Here is a 10,901-nt window from a genome sequence, read left to right on the forward strand (position 1 = left end):
CTGAGTTTTTCGAGCTGTCAGAAACCCAACCACTCTGCTTAAATGGAGCGAAGCCGCTGTTCAGCTCAGCGGACAAACGGCGATGCAAGTGAAAGGTTGGCTCCAGCCTCACAGTCAAGTGAGTTAAACAGAAGGGAGTGGCAACACAAAGCTAGTTGAGCTCACTTGAAGCTGGGTAAGACATATGCACTGTTAGCAGCTGGTGCAGTTCTGCAGGTGGGTGGAGGAGGACAAATGTCAGCAGTCTGGTTTCTTAAATAGTAGTTCTTAAAATATCTCCAGAGATGAGATTCCCTCATGCAGGCAGGCAGGTTCTCTTCTGCCTCACAAGTGTTTCTTAACTGCACGCTGTCCTTCTTTGAGTGTAGTTAATTTGAAGGTTAGCCATCTTCACGTGTCTCACTGTGTTTTTATTCCCAGTTTTTGTTCCTTTTCCTGCACTTGCTTTTGTCTTGATTGAGTTCACCTGTCTCCCATTATCATTCTCCCTAGTGTGTACTTAGTATGCATGTCTCCTCTCAGTCTTTATTTCCTCATCCTCCTTGCAGTCTCCAGCTGGCTTTGTCTGTTTGGTTACTTTTTTCTCTATTGTGAACTGTGGATCTCCTTCCACTGCAGTGCCTTTTGTTCATCACATGACTTCTGAATGCAAGTTCCTTTTACTGCCTGTTTATTTTTTCCCTTGATGCCAGAAACCAGCTCGCTTTAAAACTTTGCACCAACCATGGCAGGTAAATGAAATGAAATGTCTCAGCTCTGGTTCTTACTCATTCGAGCATTCTGATTGTTATTAATCTCACAGTTTAGTATTCTGAAGCTGTGAGCACTAAGTCATGATGAGTGATAACCCTAACTGTAAAAACAGGAAATGTTTTCAACTGCATGTCAGTTAGTTTGTCAGAATCTTGCTTAACCCTCTGCTGTTTGTTTTTGGCACAGCTGTTGGCGATCAGGAGACAAACATACAGTCAAAGTGAAGGGACAGACATTTACATGTTGCAGCTTCAGAGCACTGCAGCTGGTTTACACAACAGCTTTAGCAACATTGACTGTATATAAAAGATGGAAGTGGCTTCTGGCTTTCAGAAAAGCAGTCATTGGTTGCAATGCTCTGAGCTCAGTGAACACGTGCCTGATGGGAGTGTGGGCCAGTGTAGCACAGCATGACAGGTTGCTAGCATATAAGCACTCAGTGCAGTCTCAAGTGGGACTCTGACTGAGAAACAGAGGAAAACTAAGTATGAGTAATAACTGCTATGCACACCACATTCATATACAGTCTATATTTAATACTAATTATGTTTCCACACACTGATGGTTTAACAGCTAATATGAACAAAGTTCTACTTACAAGCTTTTCTTTTTAAATGAGGTAAATCCATGATGTGATGAGACCGTCCCACTGAAAAACATGTTATTATATATTAATATATAGTGTTTTGTGTGTGTCTACACAAGATGCTTTCAAGCATATTTTGAGATGTTTGGCAGCTCTTGGAGCCCAACACACAGTAGCATAGCATCACACTCCATATGTCTGTAATGCATCTCCTCCTAGTTCATCTCTCTCTTAATGCATTAGTCTGCAGTTATGGTTATGAGTGTTTCAACCTTAAAACTGCATTACTTATAAAAACATCAGTGTAGTATTTATGGTTCCTGTGGTGTAAAAATGCTATTTTAGTTTTGTAGCGCTTGTCTAACATGCTCCACCCTCTCCTCATCACCCTCAGAAAAACCTTCACTTTCCTCTCCCTCTTCACTTCCATCATCTCTCACATCCTCTCGTTCACTGTCTGAACTACACGCAGACCTCTGTGTGTGAACGAAGCACGCAGCATCGACGTTACCCTCAAAACCTGCCAAATGTTTTCAACCTGTTTGCTGTTGGGCACATCAGAGGTCCAACCAGATCACCAAAGTGCACCAGATTCATTGTAAATAATGTCATTAACATTACATAACATAGATGGCTACCTCTCATAGTGTCCTGCAAACCTCATTGCACATCAGCTGAGAACTGCTGACCCCGCATACAATAAAGTTTAATGCTGCTTTGTGTTAGTGCTGCTAAGCTTCTATTTGAAACTGTTATTGATTTAAATGATTGCTCAAACAACCTTTAGCTGCCACTATATGAGCTCACCTCGTGTCACATGGTTTGGAGAGAGACGGGCTGCCGTTGTTTCACTCTGTGGCTGTTTCTGAAATTAAAGGCGACGCGTTTCATGGTGCAAAGTTGTGCTGAGTAGATATATGGTCACACATGATGCTGGCTCAATGTTTTTAACAGCTGCTGTTAGCTAAAATATTCTTAACCTGTTAATTTTGCCCTGCTCACCTCATTTGAAAGAAATTCTGACTTCCTTCAGTTTGCCTTCTCTTGCCTGAATTTGGTTTCCTGCGCACAGACATGAGTCGTGGTGGCATTAGCTGTCAGCTGGATATTAGAAATCAGCTGTGCTGTAAAGGAGAGTGGGAGTGTGGGGTGGGCTATACCATTTGTCATTTGTAAGGGCTGAAAGTGGAGTCAATATTCAATTGCAACCAATGTTTTTTCATGAACTTTAATTATGACACTAATAACCTAGAATTTAAAAAAAATAAAATAAAAAATCCAATGAAAATGGAATTTCATTCCTGGCTTGTAAGGGCTCATCCCACCACTGAGACCCTGAGTAGTATTTATTACTTCTCCTCTAAGATGATACACTAGCTGGCTTTGTCTGGACTTCGTATTCAAATCCTGGTGGTCAGCAGCGCTACCCCTCAGCCTCCTGTAAACTCTTTAGGTGGCACAAATCATCAATAAAGACATTCCCCTGAAACACCGAGGTACCCAGAATTGAACATAACTGAAAAAACCTTAATGTACCAATGTTCTCTTAATCTCAGTCACAATCACAGCGCTATGTGAACAAAGAGTGAGTATACTTCATATTGCCTCTTATTTGTCCATTTAAACACATCAACACCTCATTTCTAATTGAGAAGAAATACATAAATATATATATTAAAAAATACACACTTTGATCTATGAAGCATTTGATTGTGATTTATCTGTGATTAACATGTATCTGAAAAATGCTTCCTGTGTAGTTGTTGCTGTTTGGAATTAGTCAGCTGTGAAGATTTTAGGAGATCCAAATGAACCCACACAAGTTGTTGATGACTCATGCAAAGTGTTCTGCGTCCACAGAGGAAGAAAACATGTCCCGAACGCCTTTGATGCATAAACAGAGCAGGTTTAAATAATTTCAGAGTTTGGGGGTAGAATAGCTTTGTCTTGCTCTGTTTAATGTTTTTATGCTTCTCTCTTATCCAGAACAGGGTGTGTGTGTGTGTGTGTGTGTGTGTGTGTGTGTGTGTGTGTGTGTGTGAGAGAGAAAGAGACCAAATGCAGATCTGTCAAGCAAGTTTTCCTCTTGAGGAGAGCAGATGCTGAAATCCCACCTGTTCTCTCTCTCTCTCACTCGTTTTCCTATCTTAGTGAGGACATCTAAGTGACATAATGCTAACCCTGACCCTGAGCCTAAACCAAACTATGACCTTGTTGTATTCCTGACACTAAAACCAAATTATGAGCTTCAAAAATGTCTTTAAACTCTTGAGGATGTCCACTTTTGTCCCCATAAGAGCTGTTGGTCCCACCAAGAATAGTAAACTTCATTTTTTACGTCCCCACAAAGATATGTAAACATGGCACACGCACGCACACACGCACGCACAGAGCCGATCAGCTCTGTGTTTTAGCAGAGCAGGCAGAATCATTTTGTGCGCTGCTGTCTGGATGACTTTTGTCAAATGTTCTAAAACTTTGAAGCCCTGAATTAATGTGGAAGATTAAAGGAATCTCGGCTTGTAGATAAAACGGTCATTTATTGAAGAAAATAACGCTGAGCTTAACTGGCCTTAAGCTCATTTAAAATGGTTTAAGTGGAATTGTCTCAGTCTGCTGTTGGAGATCGCTGCAGGCTGAAGTCACACAGAGATAAGAGCTCTACTTTACAGATCCACAAATCAGCTTGATAAAAGACAATACCTGCTCGCTGCTTAGTTTATGTCTGTAGTGAGACCGAACAGGTCGGTGTGCAAAATTGTATAAAGGGCTGAATGTGGCGTGAACCAAAGGAAAGAAAGAAACACGCAATTTATTTATTAATTTTTATTTTTTTTTTGAGAAATGAAAAGAAACATTAAGATGAAAAACTGGGAGCTGTAAGGAGTTGTGAATATCACAGAGTCAGCATCTATCTTGGGTTTAAATATTCACAGAAAAAAGTGGAGCCGATCTCTGGAGAGGAACGACAATAAAACCGCATCATCTTTGCACTGAGGCCCACAAATCCCCGAGGAGACTTGCATGCAGCTCTGAGTGTGTGTGTGAATGTTTGCGTGTCATCACAGTCTAAATCCCTCCTAATCTCTCTGAATAATTAGCAGAGTTTCTAGATTTAATCATGAGTTTCAGCACTCAAATGCTTAACAGGGTTTTTTTTTAAGTGTTTGTAAATGGATCAGTTTGACAGAAACTTTTCAAGTCTGTGTTTCTGTATCTGTGAAGAAACACAATGAAGCAAATACAACACACAGAAGCTTTTTCCTTATCTGGCATCACTAAGCTTAACATCTTTAAGTTCTTTGGTGTCTTCCAACTTTTAAATACACCCATAAATAAAATGTACTGTCATAAATTAGGCTAACATGAATGTGGTTATCAACTCTGGAAAAACCAGGGTTGACTTACTACTAGGGTTGCCAACTCCCTGAAAAATAAATAAGGGACACCTCGTGGCCAGGGCCGGGCGACCCAGTTGTCTTCACCCTTCCCAGTGTGGTGAATTTTCTAGCTCTTTTTTTGTGTGTGAAATTATTTTTTTAACCATTTGACTTGAAGTTGATTTAAGTAGATGCATATTCTATTCTTTGTGATATGAACACATGTGAAACAAATGATCATTTAGCCATTTATTTTTAGCTCAAAATGACAACATTAACACAGTAAAACAGGTCTCTTTCTTAAACAGAAGCCTGTCATGCTTAACTTTTGAGAATATAAGTAAATCTTTCTTTAAAAGAACTCTGTCCTGCTTAACTTAAAATAATAGAAAACAATAGAAAGAAAAACATTCTTGTAACAGTGCACATTTAGTGCATTTAGTACAATTGGCTTCAGTTGAGGTATTATTTCAGCTTTTCTAATGCTAATCAGCTGCTCCTGTTTGTAAACCCGCTTGTTCCCATGATTACGCATCATAACTCATCATCATTATTCATCTATGTATTACTTTTATGTATTAGTCATCAATTTGTTGTAATCATCTATCCTTGCAGTTGTTTATTACACAAAATAAATTATATTATCACACTTCTGGCCACATAGCGCTGATATTCACTGCACATGCCCATATTAACGTTTTCCAGCCAGGTGTTTTCCTTTTCCCATTCTTCCCTTTCTCTGAGGGGAACAAACATTGCTGCTCTAATGCTGGGCTCACACTGTGCGATTTTTGGCCCATTTTGAGCCGATTTTTGAGTGATCGGACCGATTTTGGCCTTCATCGTGCGTCGTGTAGTATACGTGGGGTAACGAGAAGTGATTAACACCTCACGACCAGCTCCCGATCATCAATCGCTCGTGAGGGTGTCACCACAGGCGCTCACACTGCTCACGCGCAAACGTAAACGTTGGTGAAAAAGACGGCGCAGCGCGGCTGTGCAGCGTGTGATCTGGACACAAGCGATGGAGGCACAACTTGTAGAACTTTGGAAAGCTCATCAGAGCCTTTTCGATGTGGCATCACAAAATTATCACGACCACAACAACCGTGAAAATAGTTGGATTTACATCGCTGCTCAATCACAGCTGCCTGATCAATGTTTTTCATTAGCAATTTAGCAAAGTTGATGGTGGTGGTGTGTCTGTGTGAGTGAAAGACAGAGAGAGAGAGCGAGCGACAGATTTTCTGTTATAACCTTCATGTTATGGAGGCACAGTGTGAGCACTCAGGTCGCATCAGAGCATCGGGCCGTATAGTGTGAGACCTGCATCGTGACCTACCAACTTCTAACCCCTGCGAGTCAATCGTGCAGTTTGAGCAGGAGCTGAATAACGTGACTGAAAAAATCGCACAGTATCTGCCCAGCTTTAGGTGTACTGTCGTCCGAGACTTGCACCGCAGTGTCGGCGTTTGTTTCCCTGTTGGCCATGCTTCTTGTTGTGGTCATCTGTTGTCTTCCGGTATTTTCTCCGCAAGCGACCAATGAGATGAGCGGTAATCTGAATTGTCATACTCGAATTGTCATAAGTGTGCTGTCAGCTCATTGGTCACAAAGCAGGAGAGGGGCTGGGAATTATGTTTTCAAACAAAGTGTTAATTCCATTAAAAGTTATAGGCCACTTTTGATTCTCACTGTATTACGGGACAAAGTGCGTCCCTTATTAGCTCAATACGGGACGTGTACTTTTGTTTCTAAATACAGGACGATTCCGTATTTTAAGGGACGGTTGGCAACCCTACTTACTACCTATCCTCATTGTGTTTTATCAGCCGTTGTTTTTGTCCTGCAGTTTTGGTACACAGAAAAATACCCAGACATACATGAGTCGGGTTGTTGTTGTTTGCTGATTGTTTAATTATGTGTACATATTCATGGTAAACAGGAATTAAAAAGTTGTCTTTGCGTTCCTGTGCGTGTTTTAGCTGATTTCTTTTTCCTTTTGACGTGCTTGGTCGGTCACAGATGGATCATCGCATGACACGGAAACATTTTTGATATTAGAGATTAGGTGAGAAGGGTCACGTCTGAACACTTTCCAATTTATAATCTTCTCTTGAAAAGACTCCAAATGTGTTATAGTTTGAGTTTTAAGGCCAACAGTAGCTCTTAAATCTGGTTATCTGCTGATTTTAGCCGAGATGGTAAAAGTTCAAATCCAGCTGACACCTGGATTATATTTCTCCCAAATGATTCCAGCTGTAATTAAACCAATGTAGTTATTTGTTTTGGTTTACACAGTATATTTTTCCATTTCAATATTCTTGCCTTTTCCAGTGATGTTGATCCAGGAGCAGGCTGTAAAACACAGTGAGAGTAATGGGAGAGGTAGTCACACTCAGCTTACTGTCCAAGTCATCAAAATCAGTAAAACTAATTTCACTTCGACCATAATCCCAGCTGTTAATGGTGTAGCTGCTCCTCTGATGAGCATGAATTCACAATTTTCTGCAACATCTTATTCGAAACAAGAATTTTTAAAATTTGTATAGATCTGTCACACGTGAGAGTTTGTGCAGCTTGTGTTCAGTTCATCATTTTTTCTCAGTTTTTGTGCTGAAGAGTGAAATGACCACCACTTTGCACCAGTTATTGCTGCTATCTGTGCCTACGTGATCCAGGTGTTAGAGTTCTGATCCACTAAACCAGATGTAGGCAACTCCAGGCCTCGAGTGCCGGTGTCCTGCAGGTTTTAGATGTGTCCATGATCCATCACAGCTGATTTAAAGGGCTAAATGATCTCCTCAGCATTTCTTGAAGTTCTCCAGAGGCCTGGTAATGAACTAATCATTTGATTCAGGTGTGTTAACCCAGGGTGCGATCTAAAACCTGCAGGACACCGGCACTCGAGGCCTGGAGTTGCCTACCCCTGCACTAAACCGTCCTCAGTGCTGACAGTCAAACATGATGACACGTCTAAACGTCATCTAGAAGAAAAATTAAGACGTGCTTTTCATCAGAGATTAGTTTCACCAAACACAGATTTTGTGATGGCATGTGTCTGTCCGCGGGCATGTTTAGACATCTTTGTGAGGACAGAATGCTACTATACTTTTGGGGACCAACAGTCACTTAGTGCAGCCGTCTCCAACCTTTTTTGCGCCACAGACCGATTTATGTCCGGCAATATTTTCACAAACCGGCCTTTAAGATGTTGCGGATAAATACAACAAAATAAAACCATTACCAAAAAAGAAGATTTATTCATAACACACGGGAAGAGTCCCAGGGAAACGGAGTTAACGATAAAAAATATTTTAAAAAATAACGATAAAATCCCTGAAAACCATACATTTCACACCTGAGCCTCAACTCTCATGGCCCGGTACCAAACAACCCCCAACCACGAACGCCCGGGGTTGGGGACTGCTGACTTAGAGGGATGAAATCCTAGTCCCCATGAGTTTGAAGGTATTTTTGAGGCTCGAAATGTGGTTTTAGTGTCAGGATTACAGTTAGCCTAAAAGGGTTATGCATTCATTTTGATGGTTAGGGTTAAACCAGCTCTTTCTTGCTGCTAGGGAAAGCATTATGATGTCCCCACGAGTCTGTTTCTATATGCTTCAGCTTTTCTTTTTTCATTTTCAGTTTGTGTGTGTGTGTGTTTGTGCTGCAGTTTTTTTAATCAATAAAAGCAGGTGGAACTGCTGATCGAGTTTCTCAAAAGGCGGTGGGTTGCATTTTTAGATCCACCCTGCGTCTGCTGCGTGAGCCTTCAGGCTGAGAAGGGTTTGACTTTCCTCTTCAGTGCTCCAAATATGTATTTTGTGAAAAGCACTGTATATATGCTTTCCTGCTGTTCAGCCACACAGTATCTTCAGCTGATATTTAGAACACTTATGGTTACATTGTGTAACAGGGCAGCCCTTAGCGGCTGGAAACACAGTGAGACAGACCAAGGCAAGTGTAGTGGAACAAAGTATTTATTTGCTCTATGGCTCTCCTTACAACAATTAACTTGTCGAGCTTCTTCACAGCACAAAAATCCATCCTCTAATGACAACTGGCAGCCTTAAATATGTTCAGCTGTCACAGACTTAACCATTATTCCACTCTCAGGTAAATTCTTAAATCCCAACCTTCCACCACAGTATACAATATATCAATAAGAATAAATAAATACATAAATACATTTTCACATTTACATATTAATAAATACTTCACACTTTAATGTTACACCAAACCCAATATTATAAAAACCCAGAAACCCAAGCACAAAAAGATTCACCACACTCTTTACCCATGGTCTCTCCCGGAACCTTTAAATGGTGTCTGGACCCCCGGGGAAACATTTGCCCAAACACCTTGAAGAGGACACAGGCAAGAAAGGTGAGTAATCATTAACTTACAAACACTTATTTGCAACACTTTTCCCTAGATTTCACACACACATTTGCATTAGTTTTCCTTATTGGTAAACCTTAATCACAATCTCAATCACCATTCTTCTCTCCTGACAGACAACCACCACATTCCTTGACGAGGAGCAGCTGTGCAGGATCTGAAATAAGGCTACCAACTGATTTTAAAATTCCCAATAAATAGACAATAAATATTTAAACTGCTTGTGTGCAAATCCATGCTTAAAGTGCAATGCTCATAAAGTGCTTGATAAGGTGCTTTTAATAAAGTGAAAGGTGTGCTCTAAAGTGCTATACAGACAATACAATATAAATAAATGCAGTAAGGGAGTCCTCTTCCTTACATTTCCTCCTCCCTCTCTTAAGCACGAAGTGCTTCAGTCCTCTGTCATCCTAGATAAACAATCAGCAACCACATTTGACTTCCCCGGCCTATACTGGACCGTAAAGTCATAAGGCTGCAGAGACAGGTACCATCCTGCAATGCGGGCATTCGCATCCCTCATGCGGTTCAACCACTGGAGGGCACGATGATCAGTCTCCAGAGTGAAGTGACGTCCCAGAAGATAATACCTCAAGGCCTCAATAGCCCATTTCATGGCCAAGCACTCTTTCTCCACCGTCGAGTACCTCGTCTCCCTGTCGAGTAGTTTCCGACTCAGAAACACCACAGGCCTTCTTTCACCATCCACCTCTTGCTGAAGGACAGCACCAAGGCCAACTCCCGAAGCATCAGTTTGCAAGATGAATGGCTTGTTGAAGTCTGGACTGTGTAGAACTGGATGTGTGCAAACTGCTTCCTTGAGGTCTCTGAATGCTCGCTCACAGTCTTCCGTCCAACGCACTTTGTTAGGGGCTGAGCCTTTTGTGAGGTTATTAAGTACAGTGGATCGCTCTGCAAAAGAAGGTATGAATTTCCGGTACCAGCCTACTAGACCCAGAAAACCTCTCACCTTCCTTTTTGTTGTCGGAACTGGGAAGGACTGAATTGCTTCAATCTTTCCAACCTGCGGCTTTATCTTCCCAGAGCCAACTGCAAAGCCCAAGTACTCCACTTCTCTCTTGGCTATGGAGCACTTCTTGGGATTGATAGTCAGTCCAGCCATTCTGATGGAGTGTAGCACCTTCTGTAGGTGAATGACATGCTCTTCCCAGGACTGGCTGTACACCACCACGTCATCCAGATATGCTGCAGAGAATGCTGACACATCTCTCAGTACATGGTCCATTAATCGTTGGAATGTCGCTGGTGCACCTTGAAGCCCAAATGGCATGACTTTAAATTGGTACATACCAAAAGGAGTTTTGAAGGCTGTCAGCTCTCTCGCTTCTGGCGCCAAAGCCACTTGCCAGTATCCTTTACACAGATCAAGTGTTGTAATGTACCTTGCTGATCCAACTCTCTCCAGCAGGTCATCCACCCTGGGCATTGGGTAGGGATCAAACTTGGATACTGCATTCAAATATCTGAAATCAATACAGAATCTCAGGGTGTCATCTTTCTTTGGTACCAAAACAATCGGGCTGCACCACTCACTGCTTGACACCTCAATGATTCCCAGGTCCAACATCAGTTTTATTTCTTTCTGTAGCACTGGCACCAACCGTTCAGGAATTCTGTAACTCTTTTGTCGAACGGGTGCATCCTCCTTCACCCGTATCTTGTGCTGAACCAGTGATGTGAAGCCTGGTGTTTCTCGAAAGAGCTGTGGGTCCACAAGTGGTTTTATATCAGCCTGCTCAGTAGGAGACAAATGAGAA

This window comes from Aulonocara sp. 'chitande type north' Nkhata Bay, linkage group LG14, assembly GCF_057382095.1.
Source record: "Aulonocara sp. 'chitande type north' Nkhata Bay isolate Kocher_YH1m ecotype deep benthic linkage group LG14, A_spYH_male_GT1.1, whole genome shotgun sequence".
Taxonomy (NCBI): domain Eukaryota; kingdom Metazoa; phylum Chordata; class Actinopteri; order Cichliformes; family Cichlidae; genus Aulonocara; species Aulonocara sp. 'chitande type north' Nkhata Bay.